The sequence below is a fragment of the Phasianus colchicus genome, chromosome 5, assembly GCF_987193195.1.
Source record: "Phasianus colchicus chromosome 5, bPhaCol1.hap1.1, whole genome shotgun sequence".
In the NCBI taxonomy this organism is placed as follows: domain Eukaryota; kingdom Metazoa; phylum Chordata; class Aves; order Galliformes; family Phasianidae; genus Phasianus; species Phasianus colchicus.
The window spans coordinates 52058915-52076886 of record NC_143440.1 but is presented as its reverse complement, the minus strand read 5'-3'; the positions used below and the strand labels follow the sequence as shown (position 1 = coordinate 52076886).

At 39.5% G+C, this 17972-nt stretch overlaps 1 protein-coding gene across 5 annotated transcripts in view; it reads right to left on the bottom strand.

The window, feature by feature from the left end:
• The window catches only part of LOC149917922 (uncharacterized), a 172681-nt gene extending 156846 nt beyond the window's left edge, over positions 1–15835 (bottom strand). For 4 of the 5 annotated variants that reach the window (XM_090142044.1, XM_090142045.1, XM_090142041.1 and 1 more), the window contains exon 1: positions 15746–15835. The gene's annotated coding sequence lies outside the window, so the exon portion shown is untranslated. The remainder of the gene's footprint in view (positions 1–15745) is intronic. The other variant, XM_090142042.1, reaches the window with a different exon arrangement.
• Between the last annotated feature and the right edge of the window lie 2137 nt (positions 15836–17972).

The following is a 17972-nucleotide window of genomic DNA, read 5'->3' as shown; positions in this document are numbered from 1 at the left end:
GAAACAGAGTCTGATACCTAAGCAATACATACTTCCTAAGTGGCAACATCAGTAAATATGATTTCAAATTTCTGCTAGACCATGAAGTAGACTTCAGAGAGTTAAAAATGCATGTAAAGCATGAAGATGTTTCAGCTGGCAAAGCTATATTCAATTGTTTTAATAACATTCCTACAGCATGCAAACAGACAACCATAGTACACCTCAAATTCTATGTAAATGTATTTATGGGGAAGGAATAACTAGGTATGATCAATACTGCAGTTTCCCCTTAAAGAGATTTTTTTTCAGTACCCATCTGAAATGCCAGTCAATACACCCAATTTACAAGTTAATATTCAAGTGCATTCCTTACAAATTGTTTTCTGACAAATACAAAAGAATTTCTGCCTAAGCTGATTACACATGGTGCTATAAAATATTTTAAACTCCCCAATTGTACCTCAGTAAGTAAATACTCATGATTTGAACTTTAACCAGTGCATTGCCTGTTGATGATACTGCACCTTAGGTATATAGTGTGGCGTTCTTCCTAGGTAGCAGCTCCACAGTGGAAATCTAGGAATATTAAGAGAATCCTTCTTCAAGTCCTTCAAATAGTGCTGAGCCTCAAGCATTTTCAGGAAAGATACAGTTGAGCATTTGCAAAGATGCATACCGAACAGATTAAGTTGTATAGCACTGGTACAGTAAAAAAAGAGGGAAAACAAGCTTAGAAGTTGAATAGGAATATTTAAAGCAACCAGTCTTACATAGAACATCACAACTTGTCATTCCAATGCACTGGTAGTGGAGATATGGGCCTAGGAGAAGGAATGATTCATGTATGGGCTAGTGTTTACTGTAATAGCATCCTGAAACCACTTGCAATAGCAGAAGCACAAGGAAACAAGCAAGATCATCCAGTTAAATATGCCATTACAATGCAAGCACAGTTGTTTTAATACACACAGGCCAGTAGAAGATTGGTGCTCATCACCTAATGGTATATGATTACGTTTGCCACAGAAGCAGATACAGACAGGCAGTGCAGATGTCCACAGATGCTACATAAGCAATGAAAAGCTATATTCATGGGAAAACTGGAAAAACTTTGCCCTCTAGCAGATGATGTGCCTGGATAAAGGCAGACTGGTATTTTCCCCTTGCCACATATCAGGGGATAAAGAGATAGTATAAAATCTTTCATTTCTTGATTACATGCAGCCATAAATGCCAGCTTGTTTTAATTAAAAGGCTGGAACATCAAGCATTTAGTAGGGATTAGAGATGTTGCTCAGAGAACTTCCCTTTCCCCTCCTGTGATATGCCACTTGGTATTATATTTCCCCACACCACATTTGAAAACTCTCATTTCTCAGCTGTGCTGCTTGGCATTCCTAGCATATTTCATAAATTCCACATAAAACACTGTGGAGATGATACAGTGCTCATCTCAGCTACCTAGGTATGGGTTTGAACACACCATTTACTTCTACTGTGCTACAGTCAGTGAAATTTTGTCTAGAATGATTCTTCTAAAGCAGAATAAAAGATAATTTCCTAATGTCTTAAGAAGGCTGTTGCTAGCCTCCAACCTGGCTGTATTTGCTGTGCATTATATAAAAAAACATCACTGATCATTTCATACTGTAATACTTTCCATTACTTCAGCCTGTTTTCAATACTTAGTCCACCATTAACATTCACCTCTACCTTACATTTGATGTACTTTTCCCTTTTTTAACCTCCCCTATTCAAATCATGATTTTAGAGGTTGATAGTAATAATATACTTAGATTTCTACTTTATGACAATTCTGTGCTTACAGTGTTCTAAAGCAATTTGGATGTATATAACTGAAGCAGGCAAAGACAATGAGAAATACCTAATTATTTTAGTGTGTTTTCTATTATTTCTATTTTAGTGTGTTTTCTTATTTAAAGACAGGTCTCCTGCTGCTCCCACGTTAACACACAAAACCCCTCAGTCAGGTTTCCACCAAAACTCAGTTTGTGGGGTCATCATTGTTCAGATTAATTTGGAGATTTGAGTGATTGGGTTGAACCACCTTACCAGGGGCTAATTTGAAATAAGTAGAGCTTTAAAGTTAGCAACCAATATTAAGATTGAAGATGAAAGCTCAAGTAGGCCATATTGCCATTTCTGTTGTAATGAAACAACATGTTTTCATTTACCCAGTACCCTGAAGATGCAATTAGAACTCAAATTCTGAAGTTTAACTCTGCTTTATTTAAGGCAACTTACCTACCTGAAAGTATACAGCCAGTATAAAACTGTGACAAAAACAGCCAAACTTGATAGCCAACAATTAAATGAGTGAACAGCCTTGCTTTCTTCTGTGACCACAATGCACACACAAGAAACTTAATAAGGAACCTCTAAAACCTATCAGTGCTGGTGGCAATTAGTTCCAAAAATTAACAAGAGCAAGGTAAATAAGTTACCTATCTCATGTAGTCAGTCTTGCTTATATGCATCTAAATGTGCATGTATGTACAGGAATACGCTGGCACAGTACCAGTTGTAAGCTACAAATTAGAGATCTTACTGCAGAGAAATGAGAGTAACCATAATGCAGTAGTATATGAGAACATACGCAAGATTCCTGTAGCATGTCATGCCATGTGTTGTGGCACCTTGAACATTACACTTTCTGCTAAATGCATAGGGAAAGAGCTCACACTTTCTTCCTCTGGCTCATGAGACACAATCGCTTCCCTGCAGAGGCTGGGGAGCAGTTGTAGCTATGCTCACTGACACCTGCTGCATTTTTCCCTTTGTGTAGCAAAGTCATCAGCTGTTGCTTAGAATAGCTCAGAAGTCCTTTTGCACAAATCCGGTAGAATAAGCTGACCTTACAATGTAAGGCTATATCCTGCCATGTATTAAGACACTTATCATCCAACTTTTTTTTTTTAAATTGCATTCTTTCCCACTCCATAGCGGAGACCAAGGGTCTGTTACATATTTCTATCACTGTACTAAATTGAAATGTTTTATATTTCACTACAGTTTTTCAAGCAGAAAGACAGGAACAAAAATAAAGTAATTTTAACGTTATTCAAATACATAAAACTTAAATGCCAGCAAGAGCTGCAGCAAATGGTGAGGTAAAAATTGTTTCTTTGTTCTTTCTACAGCTTACACCAGCGCTCTTCTCTTTTCTTCCCTTTAAATTAGAGGCATGGTTCTTTAAATGCATTTACTTAATTTCATTTAGTTATGCACTGGCTCCTTCCTCTGCAACGCAGATAAAAATCAAGCAGATAGCAATCAAAGACTTTAATAGATCACCAGTCACAAGGACACAGCTATTTTACCTTCCCTTCTCTCCCCTCCTTCTAAAATAGCTTGAAGCAGCTTACTGGGCTCCAAAGGGAGCTGGGACTCACCAGTTGCTTGACCCCTTAATTAGGGCAACAGGGTATAAAGAAACCCTGACTTCTACCTTTGTGACCTTTGATTTCTGGCAGGGCTAGCCAGTCTGCAGAATATTTCAATAAAATTCCTCAGAAGGAAGGAATAAGTCTGATCTGACCTTTCTGGTACAGTAGATTGGAGATGAGACATTTTTATTCAACAAAAAAAGCTATGTTCTTTTTACTTGAAATTGATACCATACTTAATATTACACTTTTTAGTTAAAAGAAATTATCTCCATGTTCATAAGTTCCTCCTGAATGGCGAATTCACTGAACATGGCCCAAATTTATAACAGTTTTGATTAACTTTGTTAGTTTTCCAGTAGATTTGATGTTAAGAAAATCCCTCTTAACATACATAGCCCTTAAAGGCTGACTTAAAGATTCTGCTACAACCTCCAAAACCTCCAACCAATTTTAATAACCTCTGTTCTGATCACTTGAAAAATCTCTAACACAATAATTAGAATTTTGGGGCAAATCCTCAAGCTGGTGTAAACCAAAGCAATTATTCTGGCAGGTCTTCAAGGTTGAGGTTCTGGAGCCTAAACAGAAAGTATTTCTGGTTATGAATTATTAGAATACATATTCTGTAGAATAGTGTACAATACTTGTTTAAGTAATATGGATAAAATTGTATGGTGTCATTTTTCCAGGTGTACCGAGCCAGTCAGTTTACATCAGCAAGCATGTGGTTTATGTTACAGACAAGCACTAGATGTTATGTTATATTCAAGCTCTAGAGATGACATGTGGATGGGCCAAACCTGTAACTAGAAGAACCACCAGCTATTTTGGGCAACCCCTATCACTTTAGATCAGATGATCCTTCAGTTCAAGAACATGACCTTTTCCTCTTATCCTCCATTCAAACTTTCATCCTAAGATACACCTTCAGAATTTAAGAAAATTTAGGCATCTTTGTTGGCAGTATACTAGATGAACGATGCTAAAGCTTTACTTCTCACAGTGCCATCACACAAGAAATCTTTCCCCCCCTTAACTTTTCCTATTTACATTTCCTTGGGCAAAATTTTCTTACTTGCTAAAAATGGAAACCTATTTGTCTCATGAGAAAATTTTCAGAGGTGGAAATAAAATAAATTCAGAAATCACCAAGTCTCATATATGTTATTGCAGTTACAGAAGTGAACTCACCATATCTTCGTGTCTACACCTTCATCTTACAAGAGACTCAAGTCATGAGAGTACGGTTGTATGCAATTCATTTTCCCGCTACTAGCTTCCTCCATATGAAGCCCTGAGAATTATTTGGTCTGTTTCATAGACACCATGTCCCACAGAGGTGACAGAAACCTTGTTAACACCCACTCTGAAACAGTAAAATGGACATGACTAACAGAAGGTAGAACCCCACTAGTCCTATCTCTCACTGGTTAAAACCAAGGCTCATACCATCATTAAAATTTGTTAGACACAACTTAATTATTCCCATTATAAAATAATACCTTGATGTCACTTTCATATGAAATGCTAAAATGAAATGGAAGTCAAATCCTTTAACTTGCTTGCAAATCAAATTCAAATCCAGGTATGATGGGATTTAATGCAGAATTAAACTCAATGCCTTACTTCAACATGACCAAACTCAGCAGAGTCAGCCTGCTGCAAAGTAGCTGAATACTCTAAAAAGGTAGAAGTTATCCAAGAAAGGACTGGCAGGTACCAAACAGCAGTTCAGGAAAGAAATACTTACAGCCTGGATGATCAATATCTCTGCAAGTCCAAAGCAAAAACACTCTAGCTACTTCACAGCTAGCATTCTCACCTTGGAAACAAGATCAAAAAGAATATATCCAAGGGGTATAATTTTCTCCTCCTATGTCACTTCCCAAAATGATAAGTACAGGTTCTTCTCCAGCAATCCCTATACAAAAGGGTAAAACAAAGAGCAGTGTACTTGAGTCTATTAAATGTCAGCCCAAAAATAGGTAATTACCATATGCACATTAAACTGATACATGCCTTTTGTTACTAGGTTCTCTTTTGCTATCTAAGGATATTACGAGGAATTACCATCTTAATTGATGTGCCAATGAAATCTTTCAGAGTTGCAATTAAGACCTGCATAACTTACCTAGCAGCTAATTCTTAACAATGCTGATGAAAACCACACAAAAGATACTTTAAAAAAAACAGTAAGTACATGGGATAGAACTGGAACTGTATGTAGAATTTCTCCTGAAAACTCCAGGCTCTGAGGGAGTAGAGGTGACCCTACTCACTCAATACTGAGTATTCAGTATTCATTTGCATTCATACTTCTCCAGCTCCCTGAATGATAATACAATTTCTGTGTTTCAGCTGACAAGTCCATAGGTCTAAACAGTTTTTCACTAGCAGATTTACAGGCAATCCTCAAGAAGGTGTTTCAGTTCCTACATTCAGTTCCTACTTGAGCTCCAGAGCTCTCCAGAAATTATAGAAATAGTAAAGGTACGACACCATAACCCACGTATCATCCTTCAAGTATCTGCATAAAGTCCATACGAACAGCACTCTTCCTTCTTGAGGAGGGTAAGCCCAGAGTCTAGAGCACTCAGCTGCAGATATAGCATGGACCCCGGGCTCATAGTCACTGCAGATCTTGTTCTTTATCATGTGGAAGGATCTCCAGGGTTACTTCCTCTTGAAGGATTCTTAGAGCTTCCTTGAATTTCTATGGCCTCAAAGCTTTAAAAGCTTCCTAGTTATTTTATTCCAAGAGAAAGAAATAGTTAACTATCTTTAAAGCCAAGAGACTGATTTATTTTTTTTTAAGCTGTGTGAAATGAATTCCACTGAACACAGCAACTCAGTGGAATCCCTAGATCTCTTTAAATGAGCCCCTACAGCAGATAATCTCCTCTTAATCAGTTTGACGCTCTGATAAGTCAGCTCCTATTTCCTAGCATGTGGAGAAAAAGAGCAACTGAGTCAGTGCTCATTTGAAACAGAATATGTTGATAGAAGCTATTTGTACATGTAAATGCCAGAAAGCCTCTAATTTACAAACACAAGAAATTCATTTCTATTTTAAGTCCATGTTCATCTAATCCTAGGATATTTTGAGGGATTTTGTGTTAGCCCACATGCATATCATTCCACTTGTCTGCACTACAAAATTTGCTCAAGTATACAAAACAAACTTGTTGGGCTGAGTAATAGTAGTAATCCATCTAATCATAGTCAATTCAGCTGCTGGTTGCTTATGGGCATCTTTTACACATTAATTTCAAGACTGAATAAGCAACATCAGAGCACCTATTAAACAAAAGCTTGTTCATAAAGCTATCAGCACTGAGCCTAATAGTCAGAGGCTTGTGATCTGGGAGAATGCTCTTTAACTTTACCAGCCTTTCCACTTGCCACTAGACAACCTACACCACAGTCAAGTCAGAGTATTAATTTTTTCCTAAACAACACTTCTGATCAGTAGTCTGGTCATTGAAAAAGAGGATGCTTTTACCAAGAAAATATAAACACTCACTCTGCTTATTCCCAGTCTCAATTTGCCCCTCAGTGAGTCAAAATTATTCCATTGAAGTGTTAGGCATCACAGGATGCTCAAGTGGCACACCAATGTTTGAAATATTTCTTAAGTATGTTTGAGAAGGGATACCACACATTGTCTGATGTTGAAAACAATTGTGTCCTCCCCTCCCTTGTTTCCAGCTCCTTCAGCAGGCAGGCAGCAGTGCTGACCAGCACCAAGTAGCTCACAGTCTACTCACACTCAGGTCACCACTGCAGCCACATTTGTTTAAGCCCAATGGTTAAACATTGCTACACCAGAAAAATGAGGAAGCCCAATAGTTTGTAGTTTCAAGGATGTATGTAGTAGTAAGTTTGCTAAATTAAGCGGACATTCCCACCTAGAACAAGCACTTTCTGGTCTGGTTGCCAGCCCAGCTTCAATTCATGGCACTGTAGACAGGATCTGGACACTTGGACCATGATTCAGAGATGCCTGGAGATGACACCTCTGTATCACTCCCAAACATGCTGCACAAGGAGCTCTGACAACTGCAGCAACTGGTTCATCACAGATACATAAATATTTTCTGCACAGGCCACAGGCAAAGGTATCAAGGAAGATCAGTTAATTCCTCCAAGACAACAGCACAACAATTTGATGGTTCAAGGTGCACTTATTGCCTGAACTCAACACTAGATGTATTGGAAGTGAAGGAGAATGAAAACCTCTCTGCCTGTCCAGTAGTACACTATACAGAGGGAACACGAACAATAAACCAGAAGGGCATTCTGTGAAGGTACAGTTGAGCATAAGAAGAGACAAGCAGCACTAGTATTCATTGAGAATGAAAACTCATACATATGTGAATCAAGAGCAGTTCTTCCTGAGAAGTTCTTCATGGCTTTTTGCTTTTAAGTCTGAGATACAGAATGCATAGGAAAACTCCAAGGATGAAAAAATGGGTACAAAGATACATAGATAAAAATAAGCAGCAGTGGTTATGGATATCCTTACCTCTGCCTAGCACTAGTTTTTCTAATGAATGTCTGGAATGCCCTCAGCAAATGTCATTCAAGAATCCAACCTTTTTATAACTGAACTTACAGATAAGTTTTATACTTCCCTGGAGGCCCCAATACAATCACAGCAGGCAGATCAGGAAACGCATGGATCAATGCAAGTCCACTGGTGATAAAAATCATGCAAGGAGCAGATTTTTATTTCTAAAGTTGAGCATTTGACATTAAAGGCAGATATGCATAGTGAGGTCACTAGTTCGGGTCCAATATCATTCACAAGACTTAAGCTTACAACTAAAATTTGGAAATTGTAATTGCTTTACTTTTATTCCTTCTAGTCAAAAATATACTAAGATCCACAGCTTGATTTACAAGAACATCTTTCTTTAAAAGTGCTTGTTTACATATGACTAAAAGCATTTGAAGTCTCCCTTTATCCAGTTAATTCAACTTCATTGTTAATACAGCTTTTGACTTGATTTATGAAACAGAAAGGACTTCAACAATAAACTTTGCAGTCCAGTCCATTTCAAGACTTCCCACATACAATAAGACACCTACAAAAGTATTCTTGATCATTAAAGATACCACTGTTGCATCATTATTTGGGATATGGCATCCAGATTTCTCAATTAGGTTTACTAATCACCATAGATCTCCTAATATTCCAGTTAGATGTTTTTACTTCTGCAATACATGGCACAGTAAACAGACTGATCTTACCCTCAGATCCCTTAAATAGCCTGAGGCGCATTCAGAGCGCTCTTTATATTAATGAAAAGGAAGTCTGCTTTATAGTTAAGTCACCAGATCAGTACTTGAGAGATCTGAATTCACTCCTTTCCCATACATGTTTTGTGTTGTGGCTGGCATGCTTCCAAATACCTCCAGGTTCATCCCTTGTAGGTGAAACTAATGACAGGAGCAAGACTGGAGAGTTCCTAGATAAGGACAGAAAGTGCCAAAATAACCAAGCCACAAAAAGCACAAGCAACCTCACACAGTAATGTCTTCTGTATCAGGGAAGATGAAAAGTAACTCTTCTCTAAATTAACATCTTATCTAGTCTTAAACAAGAGGAGCTAAATGTTAACCCAAGGAGGCTACACTCTACTACCCCCATTGAAGATGTTTTTAACTAGGTAGCTAATTCCACCTTTCCTCCAAACTATAAGTGCCAGCACATCAAGGCAGTCATGAAGCCCTAAGAACGTGGGCAAGTTAATGCTAGTGCACTGTACTTTCACATCATACCTTACTCTGCCTATCCATGCTATACAGGCTACTCTGTGATAATTGCAACCTGCACAGCTTATTTTATGGAAGCTGAGGTCTCTGGACACAAGCTGAAGACTTTGGGGAAAAAACTCAACAGATGAGGTTTTAACAACAGCAATTGTTTCTCTGAAAAACACTGCTGTGTCGGTGATCCAACATATGCAACTGAGACTCAGTCCATTGCTGATGAGGACTGGAGACTGGATAAAACTAACAGATTTGAACTTGTTGAAACATTTCAAAGCATTTTTGAATGCCTGTAATATGACAGTCCAAGGTGATGTAATAGCATTGGAAAGTTCTGAAGCATCTTTATTGCTTGCAACCCTCTCACTATGCCAGGTGTGTAGGAATAGAATACTCTATAAAAAGCCTTCAAAAATGACATTTTCTACAAATTTTTATGTCTGCACAAAAATACGCATATACTTTTTTAAACAGTCTGGAAGATGAAAGCCTTTAAAACCTTAGCAGATGTGTTCTTGAAGCAAGATGGTATTGTCTAGTCAGGAAATTCTAGTCCCTTGTTCATGCTAAGTGATATGGCACCTAAAAGCTCCCAGTATCAGGCCTGCTCAGAAGAGCCAGATGAGGACTTAGCATAGAAGCTCTGCATGCAGCGCCTCATGAAAATTTGAACCAAACTCTTGAGTTTGCACAAATCCTTTGTATTTCACTGAAGCTAGTGACTACATAACCAGTTTATCTCAAGTAAAAGCTTGGTCCAAAGAACCATGTTTTAGTCTCAGAATGAGAAATTAATCTGAACTTAGTAGGCCTGGTCTAGGCCATTCTAGAAATATTCTCCAAGAATAATCATGTACATAAACCATGATTTGGCCCTTTCAAGTTCCTCCTTATAAATATAAACACAAAAGCATCATGATGTGTGACCCAGTTACCAAATAGTAACTCCATATTTTTTTTTTTTCAACAAGTATTCAAAATCAAACACGCTCAGACAATCCCATATTTATTTTCTGCATGCTTACTGCAATAAGCTTCAATAAGCTTTGATAAGAAATACATCAGGAGGTTATTATTCAAATGTGGCAAGAGCCACGGAACATGTGGAAAATGTACATAACATGCAGTAAATTACGTTGTACAGAGCCTGCATTTCTACACCACTGTATAGGAAATGCTGTGCAATAACATACTGCTTAAAGCTACCCCATGCATAGAGAACATCTACATATTGCAAATGCTGCTGTTTCTTCATAGAATATCCCAAGTCAGAAGGAACTCACAAGGATCAAGTCCAGCTCCTGACTGTCTGGCTTTAACCATCTTGCACCTCAGATGCAATGAATTTGCATCTCTGGACTAGTTAGAGTGATTCATACCACTAGCTACTAGACTCTGGCTGCCAGCATAGTCACTGTAGATGTAGAACAGCGTGATATCAACTTTGACTGAATTCCTTCAGTCTTGTGCTTCAGACTTGCTCAAAAACTTGCTTAACAAGATCACATCTTGTATGTATATGCCCCTAATACTCTGTTTATTTCAGGCTTTCTTTGATATGTTCCTAGGGCCACTTGCCATATAATTCATATCACACATTAGCTTCAATCATTTCATTCAATCAGTTGTCAAATGCTTACAACACATGAGATCTTTTCCTTTCCCTGCAAGGAAGAAAAACTTAAGATTAACAGAAAAGACCCCCTGGGTCAGACTTCGAAAAAAGATACAGAGAAAATTCGGTTTCTCAAGCTTTCCTCTATAGCCAATATGTTCTTCAATAGCTCTCCCAGTATCAGCAAGCCTGCTCATCTCAGGGAAATTACATTTGATAGCATATTTAGTTCACAGGACCAGCACAGCTACATTAAACAGAGGCTGCTAATAAAACATTACATCTCTCTCCCCCCCAGCACTCCATTTGCCATGATACAAAAGGCAGACACCCCATAGAGAAATTAATCAGAAAGAAGGAGAATGAATCTAAGGAGTGAAAATTAAAGACCCCATGACATCTACATCCTTATACTACATCCAGATGAAACGGGGTCCCAAAACTCAAGGATGTATTAGGATCCTTCCGAGAGATGGAAGTGGTTATAGAATTCAGCATATTAACATCATCAATCTAAATTACAATTTTAAATTGAAAGATTTCTCTTTGCTCATCACTGAGGCTCCAGAGAATGCAATGTTTTTTGTTTTGTTTTTAAAGAAAGCACATTTATTTTTCTCTGCAAAGGGATGAAATAGATAAAACTTAAAGAGATCTAGAAAAGTTTGTGTCAGTCTTACACCAGTAAAGCCAAGCTGTTTTGCCTCCATTAAGGATACACACTAAGTATCTGCATTTCTCCCACAAACTGAAATCTGGAAAAGATACTGTATAATCAATTAAATAAGCAAGAGAGTTAGGCACAGCGAGACAAAGAGAATAAATAGGATGCTTACCCATGTCATGGGCGTGCTCAGGAAAGACCAGTGGAGTGGATCTTCTGAAGAGAGAGAGATCCTTCCCCACTGGTAGTCAGCTCTTAAATGGGTCTAGGAGAGGTGGAGCCAGGCTCCCCCCCTTCCTGCAGCACAGGTGAATTGCTTTCACCTGTGCTCCCAGGGCTGACTCATTGCTCGCCTCAGGTGACTAATCAGAGGTTCAGGCTGTGACTCAGCAGTTCCCATACAGGTACCCATGTTCAAATAAAGTGACATAGTTGAGTTTCCCCAAATCCCAATAATTTCTGCGTTGATCTAAGTATTCTCAAAGTTTTTCATAGCACCAGAACTGCACTTACACTTTTCCTTTAAGCATTTCCTTTTAGCTCAAATCTCTCCCCCCTAATGATCTATTTTCTATGGGGTAAAAACAAGCACGTCATACAGAAGACTCCATTGGGAACTTCTAAACAGAAACGCATAATATTAGATTTCCCTGTCAGGGCAAAGGCTAGAATCATAATCATAGAATCACAAAATTGCATGGCTTGGAAGGGACCTCTAGAGTTCAAGTCCAACCTCTCTGCTAAAGCAGGTTCCCTTTCAACAGGTTGCACAGGTAGGCATCCAGACAAGTCTTGAATATCTCCAAAGAAGGATACTCCACAACCTCCCTGGACAGCCTGTTACAGTGTTCCATCACCCTCACTGTAGAGCTATTGCACATATTTGTGTAGAACTTCTTATGTTCCAGTTTTTAGCCATTGCTATCCTATCGTTACATACCACTGAGGATAACGGACTCCCCCAGTTGTCCCCAAAATTTTAGATATTTATAAACATCAGTTGGATCCCCCATTTTCTCTTCTCTAGGCTGAAGAGACCCAGGTCTCTCAGGCATTCCTCATACAGGAGATGCTCCAGGCCCTTTATAATCTTCATGGTCCTACTCTAGATCTCTAGGAGACTTTTTTTTTTAAACTGGACAGCCCAGAACTGAACACCGTATTCCAGATACAGCCTCATCAAGGCAGAGTAAAGGAAGAGGACCACTTCTCTCAACCTGCTGGCCACACTCCTTTTAATATGGCTCAGGATACCATCAGCCTTCTTGACCACAAGGGAATACTAATGGCTCACAGCTGCAGAGGTCAGCAGGTCAGCCCCTAACCTGGACTTATGCATGCAGTTTTTTCTTCCCAGGTGCAGGACTTTACACATGTTTTTGATTAACATAAACAGAAATTCTAAAGGACTGAACAGATTTAAAGCATAAGAAAGCTATTGTCCACCCATTCTTATCCTTGTATTTTGTCTGGCTAACAGCACAGCAGCTGTAGGATTTAAGTTCAGTGAACTGAAATCATATTCGGTATCAGTTTGAAAATAAAAGAAAAATTCTAATATGTTCCCCAGACCAGGAAAGTAAAAAAAAAAAAAAAGCTGAAGACCAAAAAATCAGCTCTTCCAGCTGTAGGGAAGTTTCTGAGAAGCAGGTCCTACGTTAAAGAACTAGTATAGTTACAAGATGCTATTTTCCATTTATGACCTGCTAGAAGAATGGTTCCCAAGGCTTTTGGGCCAAAGCACCTGAAATCCTCAAAACTTCAAGTGGCTTACTCCACATATTTTTCATTATCCTTTCTATTGAAAGCACTCAGAAGCAATATCTATTTCTCATGCATACAGCAGTCTAGAAACCTCTAACTAACAGAAGCCTGCAGGTACTCATCGTGGGTTTCTGCCATAGTAACCCTTCACACATACAAAATCTGATGTAGCAAAACAAGAACCAATGAGCAAGAAGTAAATAAGGGCTAACTGTTTATCAGGTAGAAGACTGGGGCACAGAAAGGGAGGATTAAGAAAAAAGGAAGAGCAAACCACATCACAACACCATTGCCATGCCTGACTCTTTCCTGGTACATGGTTATTATAAGTGATTAAATTTATCTTGGGCTTTGGCTCTCAGTGCCTCCCTGTGATAACATCTTTGATAATTAGATACCTTGCTCCAGCACTGCAGCAACAGCAAGGTTCTATCCTGGTTATGTGGCAGGAAAAAACAAGTACAAAGGGAGCAATCAGGTCACTTAATAAAGTTACTTACAGTACACCTTTCTCAGAGTTAAGAAACATACCAAATACACCCTATAAACCTTACAGCACAGTGTTCGCATATAACAGGAGTGAAAAGGGTAAAAACATTTGTTACAACTGTTCCTTATAGATGAAGTCAAGATAGCTATCTATCCCTAAGTATTCTTTAGAGGATGTTTTATTTGCCTGGTAAAACAATTAGGTGGAATAAATCTTAGTACTGATCAGCACTACACATGCAAACAGCCCTGCAAAACTTTAACCAATTGAAATAGAGTCCACTTGTTGGAACTCAAACAAGTTGGAATTTATCATGTGTTTCTGACTGGGTAACACCAGATTTTCGTAAATCAACGCTCACTGGTTCATTCTTGCCATTTCCCTTGGCTATTTTCCACTCCAGCCCTATGAAACAAGGATTATTCCATCAGTATGTTCAGTTTTGTAGCTTCCCTTCTTATGATACAAGTACAGAAACAGTAAAAGGAGGGCTCTGCTTCTTAACTTTTAAGAAATAGGTCTAGCCCTGTAGGCACTTACTGAATAGAAATATAGAGAGTTTACCACTTTTGGCACATAAGCTGCTCTCTAATAGAGCAGAGAAATGATAATTAAGATAACAGCTTAGTTATACAAATGACTTTCATTACACGTGTTAGACTGAATTCAAAGGTAACTTTGCATACACAGGGGTTAACAATCTGCCCAGGGTTGAGGCTTGTGCAGAGCATTGGAGTTTCAATGAAGTTGTAAGTAGGAATTGTTTCAGCTTTCAAAGTAAGTAAAACAGCATATTTTAACAAATTTACAAAGCAAAACAACTTTGTTTTGACCATAGTTTTCTGCATGAAGACATAATGATTTAATTAGTCCACATCACTTTTCCCCAGGAACATAATATCACCCAGTTGTAAAGTTACTGTGAACTTCTACCCGAGGTAAGTTCAGCAGAACTCAAATTTGATAGTTTTACAGCAACGGAATGAGTATCTTTTCCTCAGAAGCACATATTGGTCCTCAAAATAGCATTTTCACATTTGATTCAAGATGTTTGTGCAGGTCCAGGCAACGTTACATTGGTAGGCCTGGGATTCTGAGTGTTCTGCAGTAACCAGAGCAAAAAACAAGGAGCCAAGCCCACTACCTATTAGTCTCACTCCCTTTCATGCTTTAGATTTCCCACTGTTTATCCTCCTACATTATTCTGATATTAATAGCTTGCTTTAATGTTTGCAAAATATACTTAGCACAAGGCACCGGGTTCAGATACTAATGATTTCTCTTCACAGCAGGATGAGCATCTCCAAAACCCAAATATTTTGGTATGCCATACAAGCATGAGAAAATGCTTTTTACAGTGTGATGAGGAGAACTCCAGTAGGAATACACACATCAGCACTTTCTGCTCCTTTTAGCACAATGCAGGCTTTGAAGTACAGATAGATGAAAACAGGTGTATTTTGTAAACATGTTTCTACATCCTCTTCCAAGATTACCACGTAAAGTGATTAAAGTCTCATCAACATCCTAACAAAGAGTAACAAACTTTTTTTTTTTTTCTTTTCTCAGAGAAATTAGGTTGATCAACTAGGCTATTACAGAAAATCTCGAATTTGTCTGATCGGTCTCAGCTATACAAAGTCAGAAAAAGACACCTCACTTTGCAAGACTGCGATTAAAGGCTGCATTCACAAACAAAGTAGGATTAGGCACACTTCAGGCAGTATTTACTGTTTGCCAGCCCTTTCCCCATAGGGGATGACCAGAGCAATCTGTGACTTCAAAAAATAATCACTACAAGGTCTCCAAAATCAAAACCGGCTGCCTGACTTCTAGAGACAAAGCTATATGTAAACTAAGGCCACTTCAGATATTCTCCTCATCTGACCATCCAGGCAAAGGAAAACATCCAATCTACTTATAGAAGGAAGCAGATAAAAATATTGCACTTGCACGTTCTCCAGAGTCACCCCTACAGCCACCAGTAGGGTGAGACAGGCAGAAAAATAGAGCAGGAAAGGGAGCAAACAAAGCCCATATCTTACCTTATAATACTGCAGCCAGCACAAGCAATGAGAAATCAGCAACTCAGAGCCACAAAATGGCTCATTTTCTATCCCAGAAGGCACTGTAGGGCCAACACTGTCTTTTATCAAGTCCTTAACAGGTGTAAAATTAGCACTCATTATTAAATACAATGGAGTTACATGGATTGCCAGCAGCTGAAGAAATGTGCTGGGATTGTTCTCACCTCCAGTTAATTTGCCACCATTCAATACTGTGCCTAAAGCCAGTAAATTAGGAAGGTGTTCTCTGAAGCACAGCAGTAAGTTAAACCCTTTCCAAACACAGGTGCCCTCAATTGAGGGATTAAGGACCAAGTCCTGCTCTCATCAATGCTGGTTTAATTTCAGGCAAACTAAATTTACTCATGTACACTCCCTCTCAGTCTGCTCTAGTGTAATCTGTAAGAGATCCTCGTGTGCAAATTCCAGGACAGAGCAATTTTCAGCCTGTCTAACCCCACTGAGCACAGAGCATCCTCCCTCCTTGGCTGCTTACAATTCATTCCTGGAAGCAGAGAAAGGAGTTATTCACTGAGAGAGGCAGAACCAATATCAGCTGTGTCTCATTATAGGAGATGACTTCAGGTTTAGGACGAGAAGTCCCTGAACCGCTCAGGAAGGTGCAGCTTCATTGCACATTTTTCTGTTTTAATAGCAAGCTCAGCTTTGAAAGCAAGTTATTTGGATTCGTGCTGCATACAGGAACTCCTCTGGCTGCCGACCTGCTTTTATTCAATTGCGATGTACATCACATCACTCCCACTTCTCCCCAGTAACTTGGAGAAGCTTTGGCCAACATCAAACACGTCTGACAAAGGGCAGAAATATCAACAATAATTGCATTCCCACGGGGTTTCGTGCAAACTGGCTGCACGACTGAGGAGGAGATTAACTCTTTCACCAAGGGAAGGGCAGACATGAGGCAGGTATCACGCAGACCCCAAGCAGCCAGATTGCTCTGCATGAGCTGCAGCACTCACTGCCTTTTGTTTACTGGGGCTGTCACAGGAGCCTGACTTCAGTGGGAGGGATGGAGGGAAGTGCTCACGAGTCCATAAAACCACGCTTTGTTTCTGCTGCCAGATCCTGAGTGCACATTGAAGCTCAGACCATGGGGCAGTGCTCCCTTTTATTAATACATTCTATTACTGATGTGTGTGGGAAAGGTCTGAGGGAGTGTGGTAAGCTCAGAGATAGTCATAGCCGCGGGTTCTCTGCTGTTAGAGCTGCTCTGCAATTTTCCTATCGTCGTTTTATGATGTAGTCAGAACATGTCTGAAGCACCCAATATAAAAGCAAACTGTTGCTGTGCTTCTATTGAAAGGCCCCTGGACAAGTTCAAGTTTGGACAACCCTTTTGCTTAGGCATGAAAACATGTTACCACTGTCCTTGGTTCATTGCATGTCTTAGAAAAGGCAAAAACAAGCATAAAGCAAATAAAGAGAGTAATTTGTCTTTGTGCAGAGCTCTGGTTGGGCTGTTGGGTGAGGTGAGTCACTAGCACTGCTGGAGTTGTCACTGTGGTGGCTGTAGCCCAAGGCAGAGCCCTTCCCCTGTGCTTCTGAGCCTTGTCACTCCTTGTGCATATATAAGCTGCTTTTATTTCATGGCCCTTGTATCCCTCTGGGCAATGGGAGTGACTGCAATCTGATGTAGGTTAATGCCAACAAAACACCCATCTTGACATTGTTAGGGAAAGGTTCTGCCCCAGAGGGCAGTGGGCACAACCCCGTGTGCCAGAGCTCAGGGAGCATCAGGACATCTCTCACATACATAGGGTTTGGATTTTGGGTGGTGCTGTGTGGAGCCAGGAGGTGGACTCAGTGTTCCTTGCAGGTCCTTTCCAGCTCAGGATATTCTGTGATTCTAGATATGTGCCAGTGTGCTGCAAGCTGGCAAAAGACATCAGTAATTCATTCTGATGGAACGATAGCACAACAAAGGGAAGCCTTATGCAACACATTTGTAAACACACAGCCACACTTTGCTGAAGTATTGCCACATCTTAAATATAAATAGCAGAACAGAATAGCAGTCTGTACAACTTGCTGCTGTAGGAGATGACGGCAAGATCAGCCATGTGAAGTGTGGGGAGCTCTGTGAAAACAGCAGCACAGATGGAGCCACTTGCTGTGCATGCAGCAACTTGCATGGGCCCCGGAGCACCAGCAGAACCTGACTTGTTCTCAACTACAATCAGCTGGA